The sequence below is a fragment of the Bubalus kerabau genome, chromosome 2, assembly GCF_029407905.1.
Source record: "Bubalus kerabau isolate K-KA32 ecotype Philippines breed swamp buffalo chromosome 2, PCC_UOA_SB_1v2, whole genome shotgun sequence".
Taxonomy (NCBI): Eukaryota; Metazoa; Chordata; class Mammalia; order Artiodactyla; family Bovidae; genus Bubalus; species Bubalus kerabau.
Window position 1 is genome coordinate 195,926,374 of NC_073625.1, and position 24,389 is coordinate 195,950,762.

Sequence of the window (24,389 nt, forward strand, 5' to 3'; positions counted from 1 at the left end):
ACTGTATTTGCTCCACTTCACAGCTCTTCTCAGTGGCTTTTGGTTCCCCACACGTGTTTTGCTTTCTGCTTCTCTGTCTTCCTTTGAGGCACATTGTCTGCTGCTTTTACAAGGTTTTCCGTAGAGCCCAGAGCTTGGCATAGTAGGCACTTGAGGCATCAGATGCACAAATGCTACGTCCTCTAATATAATAATGCCACCCAAGCTTTTTAGATCCTATTTTCATTTTCCAAACACTGTCATCATATAGCAACTCATTTAATTCTCAAAGCAGCTCTGTAAGCCATTACTCATCTTTAAGAAGTGATGCTAAGTGAAATATCCGAGGTCTAATTATAGGAGTAAAATTTAACATGTTGCATTCCTTGTTATGTGACAGGCCCTGATTTAGATGCTAAGGACACTTGGGGAAGAAAGCAGACACATGTGCCCTCAGTACAGCCGATGTTAGAATGTTTGAATTCCAGCCCTTGTCGGGTGGGTTTTGGGGAAAGTCTTCATAACCTCAGTTACTCATCTCAGATGTCATCTCCTCTAGTCTTTCCTAACTCTCCTGGAAGGATGCAGAAATGGGGTAGAAAGAACAGCTCTGTCTTCTGTGTTCTCACTGGTTCCTTCTCATGTTTGCATTGTGCACAGTTTTACTCAGTTCGTGTCCGACTCTTTGCAACCCCATGGACCACAGCACGCCAGCCCTCCCTGTCCATCGCCAACTCCCAGAGCTTGCTCATGTTCATGTCCATCGAGTCGGTGATGCCCTCCAACCATCTCATCCTCTGTCGTCCCCTTCTCCTCCCGCCCTCAATCTGTCCCAGCATCAGGGTCTTTTCCAATGAGTTGGCTCTTTACCTCAGGTGGCCAAAGTATTGGAGTTTCAGCTTCAGCATCAGTCCTTCCAATGAATATTCAGGACTGATTTCCTTTAGGAGGGACTTGTTGGATCTCTTTGCAGTCCAAGGACTCTGAAGAGTCTTCTCCAACACCACAATTCTAAAGCATCAGTAGCATTTATAAAATCATTATTTGTATTTGGGGCCTTGGCTAGATTGAGCAGCAGTGGGCAGGGATTATTATTTTTTCTTCTTCTGGTATCCAGGATGCCTGGCACAGAGTGTATCTTAATATTTCTCAGTAAGTGTTTGAACCCATAATATAAAGACTTATCCATGGTTGTCATTTTCTGCTGGCAGATAACAGTTCTCTTTCGTTCTCATTACTGCCTCTGTGCGAGGATACAAATCATTTTAAAAAGCTCCACTCTGTATTCTTAGCCAGGAGGGTATATTCTTAAAGACATTATCTATAGGCAGCTTCTTAACTGAAGTTTAATAAGCTATTTTGTGTGTGGATGTGTACAGGTCTTTAGCCTGAAGATGGAGTCTTGACCCACTTCTCTCCTCAGTATTAACAATCTGGTAGGAGTTCGGAGTTATTCGTTAAAGAAGTGTGCTGATACAAAATAAGATGTAAGAATTTACCAGCCTTTTTTCCAAGTTCAAGACAGTACTTATTTTCAGATGTGGAGTGCTACCTTCAAACATCTCGCAAACAGGTGCATTTTAGCTTTTCTTCCATATTTGTTTGCATACAAAGTATTGAGGTTATCTCTATTTATTTAGTGAACCATGTCAAAACTCAGAGGCTTAAAACAACTAATGCTCTTCTTTGCTCGCTATTCTCCAATCTGGGCAGGCCTTGCCTCCGTTCCACATGATATCTCCTGGGACTGGGAAGTCTGAGATGGTGGATTCCAGCCCATGTGGTGTCTGAGACATCTTCCTCTGGTAACCTATTTGTATGATTGCCGTGGGTTTTCTCACGGCATGGTCTTAGGGTGGTTGAACTTCATATGTGATGGCGACTGGATTCTGGTGGTGCCAACAGCAGAAGCCACTGGGCCATCCTAATACTTTTTATTCCTGAAACTGGCCTAGTGTCATCTTTACCAGATTCTTTAGGTCAAAAGCAAGTCACAGGACAGTCTGGTTCAAGCAGAGGAGACAGTATAAGGTGTGGACACTGGGCAAAGGTTTATTGGGACCACCAAGGGACATGAACTTCAGAAAGTATCTGTCTGAAGTGGGAAAAGACCACTTTTCTGTTCTGTTTTTTATTATCTAATCTGACCAGCTTATCCATTTTATAATGCAGTGATCTGATTATATGCCATTTTTGCTATAACTACATTCAGATAGGTGTAATTTGTTGTATTCACTTAAACTGTGGATTGATAATTTTGGTAGGGTTTATAATTATGGAGATTTGGAGATTGAAGAGACAATGGAGTACTTTATGGCTTACTCAGCTCCAAGTTACACCTAAAACACTAGATAAAAACCCAGAGTACGTACTTTGTAAAATAAGTGATGTGAACGTCCTTTGGGGCCACATGTTGCAGTCCATAAAATATCTCAAATATTTCTCCAGTAGCCCTGTGATTATCCTTTGTACAGGAGAAAGAAGAGACAGATAATTACATCTTCTGTAATGGCAGCTCAGGACTTATTTTTTTCTGCCTCCAAATAGCTCTCTCCTTAATGCCCAGAATATGACAGTGTTCATTTCATTTAAATAGTTCTTATCTTGATCCCATGTTGAGGTCATCCTGTTACCTGGGTTTGAGTGTGACAGTGGAAATTTATCACAGTGGGTGGCTCCTTGTGGCTCATTGACCAAATACATCCGAGTTCTCTGGAAAGCTTAAAAGAGATGCAGAGTTTTGGGTCTAGCCCCAGACTTGGCATATCCAAATGTCTGGGAAGGGGTCTGGGTGATGTGTAGTTTGCGGATCCCACTTTTAGGTTCTGCAGCTGATTCTCCAAAGGGGCGCTATCACTCCCCGAAGGGGAGAAACTGTTTTCGGGCAAGGGGAGGTGAGAAAAATCTTAGCTAGTGCAGTGCTTTGTGACCCCCCATAATTCAACACTCCCTGACAAGGCCTTATTCCACAATTTTTCATTCCACTCGTCAAGGAGAGATTTAAATAAAGCTTTCCTCCTGGGGATGGGAGTGAAGGAAAAAAGGGTGAGAACCATTGTTGTGTAAGAGCAATTCTGACGTAGTGCCTGTCCCACCACACCTGAGCCGCCACCCCATCCTGGAAAACTTAAATGTGTGATCTGGAGAATGTGTTTTTAATACTAAGGTTTTACCTACGCTAAATAGGCTTTCCTTTAAAAATCTTGAGGGTTGGTGAAAACATTTTATTCCATGGTGTTTTTGCATCCAGCCAGATCGATCTTATCCTTACGGACAAAGCACTGTGAGAACGGACTCTGTTCTGGGATTCGGAAACCCTTCAGCTTTACATTAGCAAAAGATCCTCCTGTTCTTGGGCTGGTTCACACCCAGCTCACGAGGATCCCTTGTAGCCCAGGAAAGGACGTGCTCCTGTCCCTCCTGGGAGCCAGGCCTGTGTCCTGTGTCCTGCAGGCCCTGGGGGTTAGGGTGGGGGCAAAGGTGGCGCCCCAGCGCCCTTGTTCTTGGGGCAGGAAGAGTGTGGGCCGGCCACCGCTACTCTGGTTTGCTGCTTTCTTTCCCCACTTTGGACGGGGTACGAATGAAAATGCAGTTTTGGGCAGTAGTGGGAAAAGGGGGGCTTCCCTCGTGGCTCACACGGTAGATAACCTGCCTGCAATGTATGAGACCCATGTTTGACCTCTGGATCAGGAAGATCCCCTGGACAAGGGAATGGCAGCCCACTCCAGTATTCCCACCTGGAGAATCCCATGGGAACCTGGTTGGGCAACAGTCCACGGGTTGTGAAGAATTCAGACGCAACTGAGTGACTAACACACAGGGTGGGAGAAGGAGAAGAGAAGTTTCTAATAGACCACCTTCTGCAAAGAAAATTCATTTTGATGTGAGTATTTCTAGGTCCTTCAGAGTAGTGTTAACATCTTGGTCCTGGTTTTGTTTTCTGTGGAGTTAGTCCAGGCTCAGGAAAGTTAAAGGTATAGTTCAGCCAGAAATCTAAAGGTTTCTGTAAATCTGCATTCATGTGAAAACACATTGCTTGGCAACCGGCAGATGCTGGGGTAGGTTTTTGTTGACTCAATTAATAAAATTAACCCAAAGTTTATTTTTTAAAAAGTGTCGTTCTCTTTTCTGATTTTAGAATCTAATCTTATTATAATGTTGAATGGAGGAAGGTGACCTGGAAAGTTAGGAGGCCCGGGGTCCAGTGTTCTTCCTACATACCATGATTATTAACCTCTATGCTATGCTAAGTCACTTCAGTCGTGTCCGACTCTGTGTGACCCCATAGACAGTAGCCTACCAGGCTCCCCTGTCCCTGGGATTCTCCAGGTAAGAACACTGGAGTGGGTTGCCATTTCCTTCTCCAATGCATGAAAGTGAAAAGTGAAAGTGAAGTCGCTCAGTCGTGTCCGACTCTTAGCGACCCCATGGACTGCAGCCTACCAGGCTCCTTGGTCCATGGGATTTTCCAGGCAAGAGTACTGGAGTGGGGTGCCATTGCCTTCTTAACCTCTAGACTTTCATAAATGATCTTTTAAGAGCCCTTCATCATGCAACATTTTAGTGTCAAACGCCTTAGAAATGCCCTCAGCTGATGTCGTCATTAGAGCGAATGGGCTCCAGTTGCCACCCAAGGAGTGGTGTATTCGGGTCCACAGTCAAGCTGCTGTAACTGGGAGCCGGCACTTCCATGGCTCTGAGAACATAGAATCCTCTCCAGGTGAACTGCTAGGTCGGCGGGGGCGGGGAGGGGGGGGATGGGGGGGGCGGCGGCCCCAGTAGCTCATTCAGAGACAGGCATTTCTTCTTCCCTGATCCTTCAGGGTACCCTGGGATGGGCCTCATCTGTGTTGTCCTTGCCCCATCTCTTAGGAAGGTGAAGGGACAGAGACGTATTCACTCCTTGTCTTAAAAGATCAGAAGTGTCAGCCATGCCTCCTTTCGCACTCCGTCTATGAAAACTTGGTCATGTGGCCATATCCAGCTGCCGTGGAAGTTGGGAAGTGGAACCCAACAGGGCAGTTGTATGTGTGACGTTAATAATTACAGAGGAAGGAGATGACTGTCTTGTTTCTACTGCAGACAGTGTGGAGGAAACTGTTTAACTTTCTTAGTATCTTTTTTGGGGAAGCTTTTTACTGAATGTTTTTGTTTACCAAAAATCTTATGGTTAACACAAAGAGGAAGTAAATTATTTTGGCATTTGGATTAAAATGCTGAGTATATTTGAAAGGCATGCTCTGAAATTATTAGGAAAATGAAACTAATCAGCTCTAACCGATTATACTTTTGTCTCCTCAAAGTACAAGCCAGGTAAAGAGTTGTTTAATCTTTGGTGCATTCTGTGTTACTGGAAACACTTAGGTGCGCATTCTGTCACAAGTGACATCTCTTTCCCAGAGGAGTAGCACATAGTTCCCTTTGGTAAACTAGCCCAGCAGAACAAAGCTCTTTCTTAAATGCCATCAAACCTCAGTGGGCTCTGAATTCTTAGAAGTTCGTAAATTTGGCCATGTGTGAAAATCGCCTGGGGCCCTTGTTCAAAATACAGGTTCTGGCCCTACCCTCTGGAGGTTCTGCTGGTTCTGTCTCTGAAGCTGAATTTTTAACCAGCCCCTGAGGGTGATTCTGATGCAAATGTCAGTGGGATGGGAACCACTGCTTTGGATAGTCTACACCTCAGGTGCCTCATGTGAAAGTGCAAAATTACATATCTACCGGGTTTTGTAGGGTTCAGAGAACATGACATGAGTTGTACTTAAAACTGCTTCATAAATTAAAACATATTATCAGAAATGTTAGGTGGCGTTTTTAAGTCTACACGAGGTATTGTGCTAATTTGTTTGGTAAATGAGGTTAAGTGCTCATATCTCCATTTAGAAGTAAGCTGGGAAATTACTATAAGATAGAAATCCAGACTTCTTAATCCTTGCCTAATTGAACAGAGATTCTGGAAAAGTTAGCTGCTCAGCATAAGTACTAGTATAGCACAAACCAAATAATTTACATACTTTCATTTTAACATCGTGTTAAGACTTCCCTGGTGGCTCAGACGGTAAAGCGTCTGCCTACAATGCGGGAGACCCAGGTTCGATCCCTGGCTCAGGAAGATCCCCTGGAAAAGGAAATGGCGATCCACTCCAGTACTCTTGCCTGGAAAATCCCATGGACAGGGGAGCCTGATAGGCTACAGTTCATGGAGTCGCAAAGAGTTGGACAGGACTGAGCAACGTCACTTCTTCACTTCTCTTCTTAAGTTACCATGTATCAATTTGATGACTTCAGTTAAATACATCTTCAGTGTCATCTGTGTGGGAAATTGCTTTGTTCTTTGGCCTTGAATATGATATAGTCTCTGTTCGTAATGAAATTACAACCTGGTAGAGAAGACAAGACTATTAAATCACAGTACCATTCTTAAGAGAATTTTCTTCTTAAGGGATGTATTCTACAACTGTTACTAGGTAGGTTCTGAATGCGACGTTCAAGTTCAGAAGATGGGCGAGGTCCTCTAAGGTGAAGAGCACAGCTTGAGACAGAAGGAGGGACTTCCCTTTTTCTTTCTACCCCAGAGGGACCAGTGTCTGTCAGGGACCTGGACACTTGTCTCTCTCTGTATTGCAATTGTCTGGACCTTGTAAGGAAAGGAACATGATAGAGAAGCTTGTGAAGGTTAAGGATGCGGCCCCTTCTCTGAAGTAAAGGGGAGCAGAACTAAATTTGATGATCCAAACCCTGTGCCAGGCACATACGCAGATCTCCTTAATCAGCTGCAGCAGTTCTGTGGTTGAGAGGGGCAGTGTCCTTAGTGGAAAGAGTATAGGATCTTAAAACCTAGAAGCAGTTGGTAAAAGAAAGAAAGTGAAAGTCACACAGTTGTGTCCGACTCTTCGTGACCCTGTGGACTGTACAGTCCATGGAATTCTCCAGGCCAGAATACTGGAGTGGGTAGCCTTTCCCTCTTCCAGGGGATCTTCCCAGCCCAGGGAGATCGAATTGGGATCTCCTGCATCACAGGCGGATTCTTTACCAACTGCCCTAAATTGAGAAGCATTTGGTAATGTTAGACCCAAATCCGGCTTGTACATAGATGTTCAAGTAAGTGGCTTTTTTTCCTGGTGAAACAACTACCCAGGACATGTCAGACTATTCCTTCTTTTCGGCATATTAGGTGTGCCTTGGCTTTCACAAGGGCATGGTTACTGCTTAACCCATTGAGATATTATGGATAGAGACCCGAGGGTTCATGATGAAGCTTCAGGGTAGAGAAGGGGAAGATTGCAGTCATAGGAAATTTTGACAGGAAGTATAACTCAGGCTGATTCATTTGATGATGCACCAAAAGTTAGGGGTAAAGTAGTGAAAAGCCACAAATACAGTTTCTGCCCTCATGTCGTTGACAGTGAAAGTTGGGCATGTTAGCAGTTGCTGTTTGTGGTAGAACCCGTGAAAGCTTTCCTGAAGTCTTCCAGATTGATGAAAGTGGTGGGGATTTTACATTCTATGTCTTCCAATGGTTATGTCTTCTTAAAGCTTGAAGGAGCTCACAAAAAAGCAGTTAAGATTGCAAATCATTCCAAATGAGATGTTGATATTAAATTAGGCATACTTTTCCACATCCTCCAAGAATATAAATACAGACTGAAGCATTTTTCATAGGTGATGTTTGTAAGTGTACATGTTTTAAGATTGGAAATGTCTTTATCTCTTTGTCTTAGTTTCTTGTGGCTTCTGTAAAAAATCACCACAAACTTAGTGATTTAAAACAACAAATCCATGCTTTCGTTGTTCTGGAAGTCAGAAGCCTTGAAATCAGTACCCCTGAGCTGAAATTGAAGTGTTGGTTGATGCAGGGCATCTCTTCAGAGACACTCTTCGGGTGGCTGCCAGCGTTCCTTGGCCTGTGGCTGCATCACTCTAGCTCTGCCTCATGGTCTCCCTGCCTGCTCTCCTGCTGGTGTCAGGTGTCTGTCTAGCGCTCTCATAAGGACACTTGTAAAGGCGTGTGGGACCTGCCCGGATCATCTCATTTCAGCATCCTTAGCTGAACCTTAGTCACATCTGTAAAGACCTGTTTCTAAATACGATCGCATCTGTAGGTTCCAGAGATTAGGATGTGGATATTTTTTTGGAGAGTGACCCTTTTAAGCTTACACTCTGATAGATTGCAGGCAGATTTTTGGACAGAGGAGCAAAAATTGTGTGGACAGAGCAGCCTCAAGAGTTGAATATGACTTAACGAATAAACCACCACCATTGATACATTATATGGAAGAGTAGAGGAAGGTTGCTTTTGACATACTAACTTTTAGATATTTGTAAGTATATTTCTAGTTAGAGGAGAAGTTTATAGTGTATTATGCATCTTTTCAACGTTAGCTTGATTTTCAAATTTGGAATTCAAATTGGGAGGCATTGCCCCAAATTTTAGTACCTCACATGTCATTTATAACGGTTTTTGAGCTACTAGTCTCTAAGAGTGGAGGTTATGGGTCTGGGTCAATCCGACAGTGATAATTTTTATCAGGATTTGTTGAAAATGAGTATTAATTTAGGAAAATGTTACAAATTATTAGAACACATTTTAGCAATGTAGAAATTTTAATGACTTTGTGAGAAGGTGCAGATTGTAGAAGAATAGTGACAAATACACTATGATTACACTTTTCCTAAAATTGCTTGTTTGTATCAAACTTGAAAATGTGTTGCAGTTGGAGTATATATTTTAATTATACCTTCTTTTAGTTAATTTTGGACTGGTCATTTTGAATAAGATGAACATATAGTAAACTGTTTTTTTTAAAAAGAAAAGATGGTTGCACTTAGAAGGGAAGGTACCAGTGTAGTGTTTTTGCTGTCATTATGTGTGTGTGTTAATTTTAATACCTGGTTCTTTGTTGAACCTGCCTGATTTTTTTGGTCACCCGACAGAGGATGAGATGGCTGGATGGCATCACTGACTCGATGGACGTGAGTCTGAGTAAACCCCTGGAGTTGGTGATGGACAGGGAGGCCTGGCGTGCTGCGATTCATGGAGTTGCAAAGAGTCGGACACGACTGAGTGACTGAACTGAACTGAACTGAATAAAAAATTGACTCTTTTTTCTAAGCATCTTGAGATACATACTTGGAAGTTTTTTTTAGATGGTTCTATTATTTCTAATTCCTTGGGTGTGAAATTGGGTTGTTTACCCACTAAGTTTCTCTTGGGATGCAGGGTTTCTTTGTGTGCTTGTAATTACTGTGCATGGGCTTCACAGGAACTTCTGAAGGTGTCCTATATATTGAGGGAAGTTCATATCTGTTTTTAAGTATTTAGAGTTGATGACACGACACCACCCTTATGGCAGAAAGTGAAGAGGAACTAAAAAGCCTCTTGATGAAGGTGAAAGTGGAGAGTGACAAAGTTGGCTTAAAGCTCAACATTCAGAAAACGAAGATCATGGCATCCGGTCCCATCACTTCATGGGAAATAGATGGGGAAACAGTGGAAACAGTGTCAGACTTGATTTTTCTGGGCTCCAAAATCACTGCAGATGGTGACTGCAGCCATGAAATTAAAAGATGCTTACTCCTTGGAAGGAAAGTTATGACCAACCTAGATAGCATATTCAAAAGCAGAGACATTACTTTGCCAACAAAGGTCCGTCTAGTCAAGGCTGTGGTTTTTCCATTGGTCATGTATGGATGTGAGAGTTGGACTGTGAAGAAGGCTGAGCGCCGAAGAATTGATGCTTTTGAACTGTGTGGTGTTGGAGAAGACTCTTGAGAGTCCCTTGGACTGCAAGGAGATCCAACCAGTCCATTCTGAAGGAGATCAGCCCTGGGGTTTCTTTGGAAGGAATGATGCTGAAGCTGAAACTCCAGTACTTTGGCCACCTGATGTGAAGAGCTGACTCATTGGAAAAGACTCTGATGCTAGGAGGGACTGGGGGCAGGAGGAGAAGGGGACGACAGAGGATGAGATGGCTGGATGGCATCACTGACGCGATGGACGTGAGTCTGAGTGAACTCCGGGAGTTGGTGATGGACAGGGAGGCCTGGCGTGCTGCGATTCATGGGGTTGCAAAGAGTCGGACATGACTGAGCGACTGATCTGATCTGACACTTTCCACCTCCTATTCCCCATTTCCCAAATGGGATAACCATGAACACTATCGGGCTGTTTACCTGCCTCCCACTTGGTGCAGTTGTTGCCATATTTTTTTATTCTTACCATGTGTTATTCCTACATATGTTAACAGTCTTGTCATTTTAGCTTCAAGCACATTTTAAGATGCAATTTATAGTTTTTGTTTTAAGCAATCAATGCTCTTTTAAGTACAAGAAAGAAAAAATATTCATTTTGAAAATTTACCTACTTATTTACCATTTCTGGCATTCTTCATTTCTTGTATAGATTTTTGTTTCAATCCAGTATCATTTCCCCTCAGCCTGAAGAACACTCTTCAGTGGTTTTTGTAGTTCAGGTGTGCTGGTAAAGCATTCATTGCACCTTCGTGCTTGAAGTGGATTTTCACTGGGTGCAGAGTTCCACACTGGCGGTGGTTGTCACTGAAGCATGCTAATGGCGGGCTTCCACTGTCTTCTGGCTTCTGTTGTTTCCAGTGAGATGTTAGTTGTAATTACTATTTTGTTCTTCTCTGTATGTACTTTTTTATCTGACCACTTTTAAGATTTTTCTCTTTCTCTTTGGTTATAAACTGTTTGCCTGTGACATGTCTGAGTGTAATTATAATGTGAGAGATTTTTAGCCATGATTTCTTAACATGTTTTTCTACTATTTTCTCACTGTCTCCTGTGACTTTATTATTTTCTTTTTGTTCTTTTTTTTTTTGTAGTTTCAGTTTTTCTGCTGAGATACTCTGTTCACACATTAAAGAGCAAAGTTCATGAAAGTTTTGAAACACATTTTCTTCTAAATCTTTGTATAAAATACAAAGTTGTAAAGTTGTTGTCACCAAGTGCAACATCTCATCCAACCTTGAGTTGGTCTTCTGTTGCGTCTTTTATCCCCTTGACTGTGGATCACTTTTTTTGTTTCTTGTTTACTAATTTTTGATTGAATACTGTTTTCTTTTTAAGAATGTTAAAGTTAGCTCTGCGAGGCTGGTTGGTCACCTTGAATTTAAGTTTGGTTTGTATTTTATTATGTGCTTTGGGCTCACTTGCTTAGTTATGTCCAACTCTGTGACCCCATGGACTGTAGTCAGCCAGACTCCTCTGTTGATGGAATTCTCCAGGCAAGAATACTGGAGTGGTAAGAATATTGCTGTTTCCTGCTTCAGGGGATCTTGATCCAGGGATTGACCCATGTCTCTTCTTCGCTCATGTGATTGTAAAGACTGAGAAGTCCCCAACTCTGCAGTTGGCAAGTTGGAGATCCAGAGAGCCGATGGTCGTTCTAGTCAGAGTCTGAAGGCCTGAGAACAGTAAGAGCTGATGATTTCAGTTCTAGTCTGAAGGCCAGCAGGCTCAAGATTTCAGAGCTGATGTTTCTGGTTGAGTCTAAAGGCAGGAAAAACGTTGAAGTCTCAGCTCAGTGCAGTCGGACAGGTGCTCTCTCTTAGCTGTGGAAGGGCCTCTTCTCTTCTCAACCAATTGGATGAGAACCACCCATATTAGAGCAGTCAGTCTGCAGATTCAAATGTTAATCTTAGCCAGAAACAGCCTTCCAGACACACCCAGAATGATGTTTGACCAATTGCTTGTCTGGGCACCTGGGGTTGACACAGTAAATCTCTGCTAAAGAGCTCTCCCCACTGTGACTCCAGACTCGCCTTGCCTGCTTCTTTCTGTTCCGCTCTTGGCCTCTTAGTCCCTCTGTGCTAGGTTTTGGGTAGACTCAACTGGCCCATGGACATTCTGGTCTTTTTGGGTCTCTCTGCAGACTTTTGGAGACCCCTTTCTGCATAGCTCTCCTCTCTCTGTTGCCCCATCCCCCAAAGATTCCAGGTGCTTCAGCTGCTTGAAAGTCTAATCTTGACCTTCACATCTCCGTAGAACCTCCTGTACTTTGCTTGGATTTTTGCTTCCTCCACCATGTTGCAAAGTTGTCCCCAGAGAACCAGGGCAAAAAAAAAAACAAAAAACTAGTGAAGAGGTAGTTTTCTTTTAAAATTCTGTTTCTCTGATTCTGTTTTATGGAGCAGGCAGTTTTAAATAGTGCTGTGGACCTTTGGATGAAGGTCAGGCCAGAGCGGGAGGCTCTGGGGTGAACGGTAGCCTGCTTCCCACGTGGTGCTGGAATTGCGGCCCCCCAGGCTGACGCCGTGGGCCGCAGGCTCTGCGGGTGCGGGGGCTGGCCCTCAGGACGTAGCTCGTCCATGACTTCGTGCCTGCTTTCTCGCCCTCGTTTGTCACTTGTTCTCCTGCCGCATTCTCCTTACTCTGGGCTTTAGTCCTGTCCTCTTTGACTACAGGGGGCAAGTCAGAGTCAGTTCATCCCACCCATGAGACTTGCTAAGTTATGTGGAGACGTCTGGTCACTGGTACTTTTGTCTTTCACGCTCTGGGCTGAATGGCCTTCGTACTTCCAGATCCCTGTTCACCTGATACTTTCTCAGAAGTTCTGAATTTTCTCACCGTTGCTCTTATGTGGATCTAGAAATTGAAAGGATTGTGAACTTCAGAAGCCTCATGCATATAAAGACTACAAATTATGGTCTCATCTGCTAGTTTCTTGGAAAAATTGTTTCTGATACCACCCGCCCCCCCTGCCCCTCAAATGGGTTCCTCTTGTTGATCTTCTCGTAGCAGTCTGTCCTTTCCCTCAGAATCACCTTCTCTCATCCTGTGAGCATGCTTTGTAGTCAGGTGCTGGTGTAGTTTGCCTGTCCCCACATTGGACTGTGAGCTTCCTAAGGGCAGTCACAGTGACAGTAACTCTCACCCATACATCGCCAGTTCTCAGCACACATTTGTTGAAGAAATGAATGATAAATTTGAAACTCTAATCATGTCATGACATCATCTGATTTTAAGGATCTTATTTGTATGCAGGTATTTAAAATTACTTTTCGTTTTTTTCAGTAGGTGTAAATGATGGCACTTCTGAATCGTATACAGAAGTACGTGTGGTGGTCCCTCTTGCGACTTCTGCCCAACCACCTTCTCAGTCCCATTGTCCTGAAGATAGTCCTGCTGCTGAAGACTTGTAGTTATCTTTCTGGACATTTTCCTATGTATTCTCATTTATATGAAAATAAAAATAAGTATGCTTATGTTGTGCAGATACGTATTTGCCCATATTTCTGTGTAGCAGTGGAGTTTGAATGCTCAATTAAAATGGCAAATACTATTTTGCTTTTATCATTGATTTGATAATCGGATTTTTTTGGTGTTGGTTTTACTTCAGATCCTCTTAAGCAAGGCACATAACCTCTAGACCTGAGTTTCCACATCTACTAAAGGATTGAATTAATTGAAACTGAAGACCTCTCACTCTCAGTCTGACACTAAATTCAGTGTTATTGTATAATTCGTCTGTATCAGCTACCACAAAAAATGTGTTACTCTTCGTAATGTGAAAAAGTAGGAAGATCAAACATCACTTACGACTTCAGGCAGCAAGAGGAAATTTTGGGGCAAGTTGTTAAAATGTTCAGTTTTTTTCCCCCCCTTCCAAGAGTGGTTGGACAATGTTAGCTGCTAAAACTAGTAAGGGGATCTGTATGTCTTGTGGACTTTGACACTAGAAAGTTTGTGCTTCATTGATCTCATGGAGCTAGCCAATGACACCCTAAAGGGAATTTCACCCCAACTCCCTGACTTTTCATATCATAGCTGTACATTTATTAGCACAAATGTCCCAGTGAAAAATTTATAGGAATCAGTTTATTTAGGTAAATCTTTGCTAGTGATTTATATAAAATATTTTATGTAAAATAGTTTCCCAAGCAGTTTTAACCTCTATCTTCTCTCCCCAAAGAGAAACAAAAGAATAAAAAAAGCAGATTTTGCTTAGTCATGGTATGTTTGTAAGTTCTCTTGTCTTACAATATCACATCTTTAAATTTTTTTTAGTTAGCTTCTTTTGTCATTTATTTGATAGTTAAAAAAATTGTATTTCTGATACGTATTTCATACATCACTGATTTTATTAAAACTTTTAGTTACTAAAAACCTCAAACATACATAAAAGTAGAGAATTTAATTAACACTCATGTCCTTGTCCTCTTGCATCCACAGTCATTATTTTGCCCACCTGGTTTACTAACATTTGCAGTATAAATAGCACCACATTTAAAAATACTGTCTTTAGAAAAGAGGTTTGGTGTTTAACAACAACAACAAAAAGACCCAAACAAGAAACAAAAACTATGCCCAAGCCTTTTCTGATTATAGCTATTTATAGAGAATTGATAATTCTATAAAATATTTTTTAGCTCATATATCATTATCTGTATCAGAAATTCTCAATTTTGTGTCTTTCACATTGAAATGAGTTAGCCAGGTCGTTTGTTCCATGATTAGATTGCAGATATGACTTCACTGTGCTTATCATCTTGTTTTAAATATTAAAATTTTTTTAACTCATTTGTGTCAACAGAGCAACCCTAAAGCAGGTATTTGTGGCGATGTTGTGGTTTGATGATTATGACTTTTTTTCTCTCTCTCTCCGTTTCCAGAGTCTGCTATACTTGAGGGAGCTGGCCTTCTGGAGCAGGAGGTGAACAGGGCTTTCCCCAGATTCTGGGCTAGGTGCCGTTGCGCGTGTCATTGGTTAGCTCCAGTTGAAGGCAGAGTTAGGGCCCTCGTCCCGGTGTCAGTACTGCTGTGGTGGGCTTGAGGGGTGCTGGTCGGAGACTTTCTGGAGAAGAAGGCACTGGCGTTGGACTTGGGAAATGGTGTTGACAGGCAGGAAAGGGAGCAGTTTCAGCAGGAAAGTGACTCTTGGGGGATGCGCTTTGCCCGTTGTGGCTCGATCGAACATTCAAGGAAAGCACATATATGAAAGGAGATGGGACCGGAAAGGTGGGGGTCTTCACGACAGTATAAAACATGCCAGTGTAACCACGGGAACATGCAGGGCACAGTCACCGTGCCGTGTTTTAAATGCTGTGTCCTCGTGACGGCGCTGTTCTGTGGGATCACCCACTTTGTAAATGAGGACACTCATCAGCTGGGTGTTTAGAACCTGACACGGGACCACCTGGGAAGCGGCGGAGCCAGGGGTTAGAGGGCGGGCTGGCTCAGAGCCTGAAGGCTCTGGGCCTTGAACACCAGGTTAGGCGACGCAGAGCCCTTCTGGGAGAGTCTTACTGTGGACAGTGGCCAGAGTTTTAAAAGTTGGAGGGTACGTGAGGTTGTTCCATAGTTGTGGCCCATAGCTAAATGTCATGGAGACTTTTCTGTTCGGATGGAGGATGAATTTCTTGGACCATTTTTTTCCTGATTATAAAAAGAAGATGCATGTTTATTAAAGTTGTGATATGCTAAAAAGTGTAAGGAAGAAAATTAAAAATCTGTTACTAGCCAAAGACATTCATTATTAATTTTATGTATTTTCTTCCAGCGTTTCTTCTGTGCTTTTTTTTTTCTTTCCTGAGACTGTACTTTGATGAAGATTTTGAGTTCTTTCTGATAAAATGTAATGCATGATTTTTTTCCCTCATATAATATAATAGTATAAGAACTTAAAGGATTTATATGATATTATGCGACTGTACATCTTGTCTGTTAGTGTTGAATATTTTTAGTATTTCTAATTTTTTGTTGATAATGTAGTTTTGTATATAAACTTTGTATTTTTCGTCGTGAAATGTGTTTCTAAAAGTAGATGAACATTAAGCAAACTAGGACTACAAGCAGAATGTGAATCAGTGCTCCATGAAGAAAACTGTATGGGAACAGTACTCTTATGAAAGCTTGTGTTCCCATATACTATGTATATAATTGATTTGCATGACTGTGAATGAGGTCCCCAAGGTTGAACATCCAGTCTAGTGAGGCCAGTGGAATTTGGAGTATAGGCTGGGAAATGTTGACATTAGCATATCAGTCACATTTATTAGGATTGTGTTGATGTCCCATGTCAGTAATTTTTACTGAATTTCCATTGATCAAGAAAATTCTAGGTTGGGCCTTCCCTGGCGGAAGTGGTTAAGACTTCTTGCTTCCACTGCAGGAGGCATGGGTTTGGTCTCTAGTTGGGGACCTAGGATTCCACGTTCCCTACGGTGCAACCAAAAAAAAGGAGAAAATTCTAGGTTAAGATTTAGCTAAGGTTTAAAATTCTAGGTATAAGATTTTGTATCATTACAAAATAACACATTCATTTTAGAAACTTTAGAAAAGAAGAATAACAGTTTCCTGCGGTTCTTCTTTCTGGAGATAACTAGTGTTTGCATTTTGTGTGTAACCTGTGAGTTCTTTTTTTTTTCTGCACACAATTACTTATCTCTCCTTTTTAAAAATACATTTGCATACTGCTTTATAACCCACTTTTTCTATTCAAGACAGTATTTTCCATGTTTATTTTATTAATCCAATGTGCTCATTGAACATCTACTAGGATATAATAGAAATGTGAGACTGAGATTCACCAAGCAGTAGATAATATCACTTGAGTAAGACTATAACATAAATAACTAATAAAATATAGTGGTCCATAGGTAAACGGAGGTTCAGAGGAGAAACTGGAGTGGCTTTAAGCTGGATGAGGAGAAATGAGTTGGTCTTGAAGAGTGGCTAGGATTTAGGTAAAGATTAGGTAGAGAAGGGGTGACTTTAGTTAGGGCAAAGGATTGAGCATCGCTGCAGAAGGAGGGTGTTATTTTATGGAATGCCACACTGAGCTCTGAATTCAGGGCAGTAAGATTTGACTAATGTTCCTAAGTCACAGATGGGTTAAATCCAGGTTGAAAGTCTGTGCTTCAGCGATGTATGTGTACAGCAGCTAAATGTGTGATAAAATGGGACGAGGGGTAAGCTGTCTTTAAGTAAAATATAGTTCCCAAATCCAGCCGTGCTCAAGAGTAAATAACCTGGATGTTCTTGTGTATTAAAAAAAAAACAACAAAACCAACCAGGGACTTCCCTGGCGGTCCACTGGCTAAGACTTCAAGCTCCCAATGCAGGGGGCTGGGCTTCAATCCCTGGGCATGGAATTAGATTCCACATGCCCCAACTAAGAGTTCGCAGGCTGCAACTAAAGGTCCTGAGTGCTGTAACTAAGACCCGCTGCAGCCAAGTAAATAAATATTTAAAGAAACAAAAACTAAACAAAACCCAGGCAGGTTCTCGAGCCCTTCTCCTTGCTTCCTGAAGCAGGATCTTTGGGAGTGGAGGCTGCAGTCTGGTTCTGCAGACTCCCCTAGTGTTCCTGGCATACCGTCTGGCCCAGGAGATGCTGAGTTTAGGAGGCATCTCTAATCGTGTGAAATAAGGGCCTGGGCCAGGGATGATACAGTAGGCACGGGGAAGAATGGAAAGGCATGAGGCATTTTGAGAATGCATAGGATTGAGCGAGATCATTTAGAGTAGCTAAAGAATTCAGCAGTTTCTAGAATGGTTGTGGGTGGTGGGAAGAGATGGGAATGTGAGTTGTGTAAGGAAGGGGTTGCATGCCTTTAGGCGTAAAGAGTTGATGTGGTAACGTGGCCCTGTAGGCCACATCCTGCAGCTCTGGACTAGATACTGAGTGATCGGGTAGGGCAGCTAGAGAAAAGTCTGGAGTTACTAGTTCAGGGCAAACCTTTGAGGTACTCCTTTTAGAGGGAAAGATGTTTAGAAAAACCCAGTGGAGGGGCCAGACAATGGAACTGGAGACCAGAACCTGAGTTTGGGGCCAAAGGTGACACAGGTACCAATTGGAGGACAGTTGATACCCTGAAATATAAGACCACACATTTTAAGAAGTTTTCAGGGGACAGCATTTTCCTTTAAGTTCCCCAAAAGTCTAGCAGAGAAAATAAGTAAAACAAAACTAAGTTTACTACTCTTAGTAATAGGCTTGCTGGAAGAAAATGTAAACTGTTAATAATAGTGTGTGTTTTTTGATTATTTCTGGACCTTGTTATTTTTCTGTATTTTTGAAATTCAAGGATAATTAAGAGCACAGAGGTTTATATAATTATATGTAATTATATTTATAAAAGTACATATAATGAACTAAGTATATATATGAATGTGCTTATGTAAACTATTTATATATAATGCATATTTTATAAATAAAATTATATGTGTGTACGCTTACATATGGCATATGGTCCCATCACTTCATGGGAAATAGATGGGGAAACAGTGTCAGACTTTTATTTTTTGGGGGCTCCAAAATCACTGCAGATGGTGATTGCAGCCGTGAAATTAAAAGACGCTTACTCCTTGGAAGGAAAGTTATGATCAACCTAGATAGCATATTAAAAAGCAGAGACATTACTTTGCCAACAAAGGTCCATCTAGTCAAGGCTATGTATGGTTTTTCCATTGGTCATGTATGGATGTGAGAGTTGGACTGTGAAGAAAGCTGAGTGCCAAAGAATTGATGCTTTTGAACTGTGGTGTTGGAGAAGACTCTTGAGAGTCCCTTGGACTGCAAGGAGATCCAACCAGTCCATTCTAAAGGAGATCAGTCCTGGGTGTTCATTGGAAGGACTGATGTTGAAGCTGAAACTCCAATACTTTGGCCACCTCATGCGGAGAGTTGACTCATTGGAAAAGACCCTGATGCTGGGAGGGATTGGGGGCGGGAGGAGGAGGGGACGACAGAGGATGAGATGGCTGGATGTCCAACTTGATGGACATGAATTTGAGTGAACTGTGGGAGTTGGTGATGGACAGGGAGGCCTGGTGTGCTGCGATTCATGGGGTCGCAAAGAGTCGAACACGACTGAGCGACTGAACTGACTGACTTGGAAAAGTCAGTCCTATCAGAAAGGAAAGAGCAAGCATAGTGGTTTTTATTACATTTCTTAGAAGCTAGTTATGAGAAGGGATTGCAGGCTTTCAGGGATTGAGCGTTATTTTTCCCAAGTGTCTTCTGTCTGATAGATATGCTTTGTTTTTAAAATAAAATGCTTGCATGCCATCACGGCAGGTGTTGAGGTTAGGAAGGGAAAAGTAAGGAGGGACGACACGATGCACTGGACCTCAGCTTTGTTTGATTCTTGGTCACAGGCACCCCTTTTTAATTCCTCTTACTTCGTGTCCCACTCTTTGTGACCCCATGCACTGGTGCCCACCAGGCTCCTCTGTCCATGGGATTCTCCAGGCAAGAATACTGTAGTGGGTTGCCGTGCCCTCCTGCAGGGGATCTTCCCAACCCAGGGATCAAACCTGGGTCTCCCGTATTGCAGGCGGGGTCTTTACTGTCTGAGCCGCCAGGGAAGCCCAATTCAAATTAGGAGCAGGATTGATTTGAGTAATAAAGAATCTGAGAACATGATGTGTAGGTGATAGGAAGCAAGCATAGCAACAGAAGAGAGAGAGAGAATTTGTTTTGTTTATATCACTTTGCTTTTAATTCCTTTTTGCAAAGGGTTTCTGTGCCCAATTGCAGCGTGTATGTGTGTGTGTTTCGGGGAGGGGGGGGGCGCTTTTTCACACAAGCAGTTCTCAGATGCCATCATCAGGGTGTCCGAGAATTCAGCCCAGTTCTCACACTGTCTACCTAGAGGGAGAATCAGGCCTCACAGGTAAAGAAAGGGCTCAGTCCTGTGAGACTGTCCACTTCTGACATCAAGACTGGCCATAGACTGGAGGTTTCTGGGACTAATTCCTTAGGTTTGACTCATTTGCTGGGATGGTTCACAGAGCTCACTGTTTTTGAGGGTAGTGGGGGCTGCACTGTGTGGCCGGTGGGATCTTCATTTCCCTGCGGGGGCCCAAGTTCTAACCATTAGACTGCCCGGGAATTTCCCAACACAAGAATTTGCATGGATTGGATGTGGGATACGCAGTAGGAAAGAGGTCCCAGGTTATTAGGGTTTTAGTTTGGGAGACGGGGGTGTGGTGAAACCCATTGACCAAAACTGAGAATACAGGAGGGAGAAGTGGATTTTCTTCCTGTCCTACCTGTTCTTTCCTCTTCCTTTTTGGTTGGGAGAGTAGAGTCTGGAGATCACAAACTCAGTTTAACGTGGGGCCTGAGAGTGACAACTTTGGAGTCCGTTTGGTTGAATTTGAATCTCATCTCTAAAATAGTCCTGTGTGGCTCTGTACGACCTCATTTCTCTGGGCCTTAGTCTCCTCACCTGTAAAACCGGGTAATAGTGCTACTTAACTTATGTAATTATTTATGAGAATTAAGTGAATTAAAGGAAAGTGCTTATGTGTCCATTAAATACAAAATCTCACGTTCAGTAATAAGTGGGAAAGGAAAATAACTGGGATGTCAAGCTCAGTTCATAGGACTCTCAGAAAGGTGGGCCTGAAACTCTGAGGGAGAGGTGGGCTGGGGGTGATTCGCACTGTAGAAGTCTGCTCAATTCCACACGTAACTAGAATAGTACTTAGGGTTGCCTTGCAACCGGCTAGCTTAAATGAACCTCTGGAACTTCGGTCTGCTTATGATAGGATATTTCTTAGTATATATACAGTGATAGCCTGAAAAGTTCTGTGGTCTGAATATTCAAGTTTGAGGAACTTGGAATATAAGAGAAAAGACATAGGTATGTTGATAGACTTGAAGGTTGTATAAATCTGTGAAAATAATTGTTTTCACACTCACTAAAGGAGACAAAAGATGGCAAGCAAAATACAGTATCGGTGAAAGTGTCAGTTGCTCAATCGTGTCTGACTCTCTGTGACCCCATGGACTGTAACCTCTGTCCATGGAATTCTCCAGGCAAGAAAACTGGAGTGGGTAGCCATTCCCTTCTCCAGGGGATCTTCCCAATCCAAGGATCAAAGCCGCGTCTCCCACATTGCAGTCAGATTCTTTACCATCTGAAGCACCAGGAAGGCCACAGTATCAGTGGTCATTTATATATTTTGAATTAGTGGCAGGATACCAGTACTTTTTTTCGTCATAGCCGACTCCTGTGAGGCTTCCCTCGTAGCTCAGTCAGTAAAGAATCTGCCTGCAATGCAGGAGACCTGGGTTTAATTCCTGAGTTGGGAAGATCCCCTGGAGAAGGAAATGCAAACTACTCCAGTATTCTTGCCTGGAAAATCCCATGGACAGAGGAGCCTGGCGGGCTACAGTTCATGGGGTTGCAAGAGTCGCACACGACTTAGCGACTACACCACCACCACTGCTCCTAGAAACTTCTCAGTCTCTGCTCTCCAGTCTTAAAAAAGATACTTGTCAATGCACTCTGCGTTGTTACAGATAATATGCCTATGAGTTATTTCCCTCCTGTTTTCCTGAGCTTATTGCTGTAGCCAAATATACAGTGCCTAATTTTGTCTCAGTTTAGCCCAGATGTAGTCCTGGCGAGCCCAGGTAACTTGGTGCTTGAGGTAGCAAAAATTGGGGCATTATTTATTTAATCCACTCAGGTCTTATTTCTTGAACCTTCTCTCCAATGCTTACTCAGAGTTGTGTTCTTTATTTTCAGTTTCATGAGAAATCACATTCTTCTCTGTCCTTAAACCCCATGTATCAGCTGCTCCCACTTCTAACATGCCAGTCATATGATCCAAGACCCAGGTTTATAGTTCTTCATGTTTTTTATCTTGCCTGAGGCTTTAGTGCAAAAATGACTTACCTACTCTTGGTTTTTATACTCTTCTCTGCTTGTCTTCAATTTTTTCTTTTTTTAAAGGAATATATAGCAAATTGTTAGGTGTTATAATCAGAATTTCTCTGCCAGGCTGACTTTTCAGGAAAGTTACTTTTTTATTCTCCTAAACTGAAATATTTTTTACAAAGTGATTTACTGCTTATGAATTTTATTCATGTTTGGCCTGGTTGAGGCAGAAGAGTAAATGGTGAGACTTAAAATCAGACTTAGTCCACCTGGATTCTTGCAGGTGTGTAATTTTCTTATAACCATTTCGGTGATCCCTAGTGAGAGGATCTTGCAGTGGCGGAAAGAAGTGAGCTTTGGTGTGGGTCCAGAGTTCTCACGGTGTGACCTTAGGCCAGGCTGCTTGTCAGGTCTGAGCCCTGGCGTCCCCGCTGGTGAAACAGGAGGGCCTGCTTGTTGGGTGTGTGTCAGCGTCTGTGAACTGTCTCAGCTGAGTGGGTGGGGTATAGTGAAGGTCCTTACTGTGCAGTTTTACTCATAATTTTGATTTAAACTCTTGTGCTTTTTGCGTTTTCAGTTTGTTTTTTTTTTAGACTGTGGGTATTTCCTTGGATTCTAGAGGAAGTCATAAATATTCTTGGTTTTTAGGATTTCTCTTGAAATCCCCAGTTAGTGAAAAGACTCCCTCCTCCCCCAATATCTAATTTGATCATCTTTTGGGGAATTAGGGTGATACGGTTTTTTTCTTGCGTGTTAGGTATCAAAACATTTCCTGTATGACTCCTTTGGCTGTTTTAATTCTTGAAAGTCTGCTTCTGAAATAAAGACATTTTTTTCTATGACTTCCTTACTCTATTAGTGTAAATGAGCAGAAGTTTATAAGGAAAGCAGGTCACAGTGTATGATTTGAATATAACCGCATAGTAATTTGATCCATGGAATAAAATTTTAGGTCCCTCAACTTTGTTTTCATTTTTGTAGCTTATTATTTTTTTTTTTGTAGCTTATTCTTAATAGACATCTTCTGTACCATCTGAATTGTCCTTTTAAACCTCTTGCCTTTTGTTTTTTCCTGAGGGTTAAATTTTTAAAATTGTGAATATGAGAATATATAACACATAAAATTAAAAGATAATAAGCAACAGCTGTGTACTTCACCCAGCTTAAGAAATAAGATAGTTCCTACCAGTACTTTTGAAGCTTGTATCAGCTTGTATGTACTGATTTTTTTTTGCCTGCTGTTTGCAATACTTCCCTACTATAGTTATTTTGAAACTAGGTAAAATTTTTAGTTTTTCAGTATAAAACATTGTGTCTTTAGAAAATACATTGATGACTGCCATTTAGTTCATTAAATAAAAGAAAGTGAAAGTGAAAGTTGCTCAGTGGTGTCCGACTCTTTGTGATCCCATATACTATACAGCCCGTGGAATTCTCCAGGCCAGAATACTGGAATGGGTAGCCTTTCCCCTCTCTAGGGGATTTTCCCTAACCAGGGATCGAGCTCAGGTCTCCCACAATGCAGGCAGATTCTTTACCAGCTGAGCCACAAGGAAAGCCCTTAGTTCATTAACTCTCGAGTTAATCTGGGTTTGCCATATCATGCTAATGCATTCATTTCAATCACAGTTTTGCCACTCTAGTGTTTTTTTTTTTTAGATTTGTACTGATTTTATAAATCTCAGCACAAGAGTACTTTCAGTCAGGTGTCTTCATATCCTTCCCCTCCCTCTCCTCCCATCCCCTCTTGTCTCCCTGACCTCTCTTGAGAAAGAACAGACACCAAGAGACCACGTCTGTACTTTCCTGAGCATACCATGCACCAAAACTCAAGTATGTTGAAATGCTGTTAGCCCTCCCTGCACATGTGCTGTAGGTTAATTTTATGCAGTGATTTTCAGACAACTAGAAAAATGGTTTGTAAGTTTAGCTTCAAAAACCACTTAAGCTCAGTTCCTAGATTGTTCATAGACTGTTATATTGCCTTTGGCAAAACGTGAGCTAAAACATACTGTAAAAGATTTTGAGGATTATGGGAGGTTTCTGTGGTAAGGATAGTACATGTTTTTCATTAGCATCTAATTTTGCTGCATAATTTGTGAATGGTTCCATTTGTAGGGGAAAAGAGAAAAAATTCGTTGTAGGTTTTTTTTCAGAAAAAAATTAAAATATGACTGAATTTGTAAGCTTCTTTAGAAAGAAAATTGTATCTGTAGTTTGCAGAGTCCATTTGGTGTTTGCTGTATCGTAGTTGGCACCCCACTCCAGTACTCTTGCCTGGAAAATCCCATGGACGGAGGAGCCTGGTGGGCTGCAGTCCATGGGGTCGCTAAGAGTCGGACACGACTGAGCGACTTCACTTTCACTTTTCACTTCCACCCATTGGAGAAGGAAATGGCAACCCACTCCAGTGTTCTTGCCTGGAGAATCCCAGGGACGGGGGAGCCTGGTGGGCTTCCGTCTATGGGGTCGCACAGAGTCGGACACGACTGAAGCGACTTAGCAGCAGCAGCAGTATCCTAGTTACTGTCAAAACTCAAGTCTGATACAGACCATTGTTTTTTTGAAAAGTGACAAGCCTGAAGGATATATTGGAATAATCAATAGAATCTTTATTCAGTAATCCAATGTCTAGACTTGAGAAGTTTATCATTACTCAGTATATGCGGAGGAGGAAATGGCACCCCACTCCAGTACTCTTGCCTGGAAAATCCCATGGACAGAAAAGCCTGGTAGGCTACAGTTCATGGGGTCGCAAAGAGTCGGACATGACTG

At 42.2% G+C, this 24,389-nt stretch overlaps 1 protein-coding gene across 4 annotated transcripts in view; it reads left to right on the forward strand.

Moving 5' to 3' along the window:
* DYRK1A (dual specificity tyrosine phosphorylation regulated kinase 1A) overlaps positions 1-24,389 on the forward strand; it is a 147,715-nt gene that overhangs the window by 24,811 nt on the left and 98,515 nt on the right. The window lies entirely within an intron of this gene.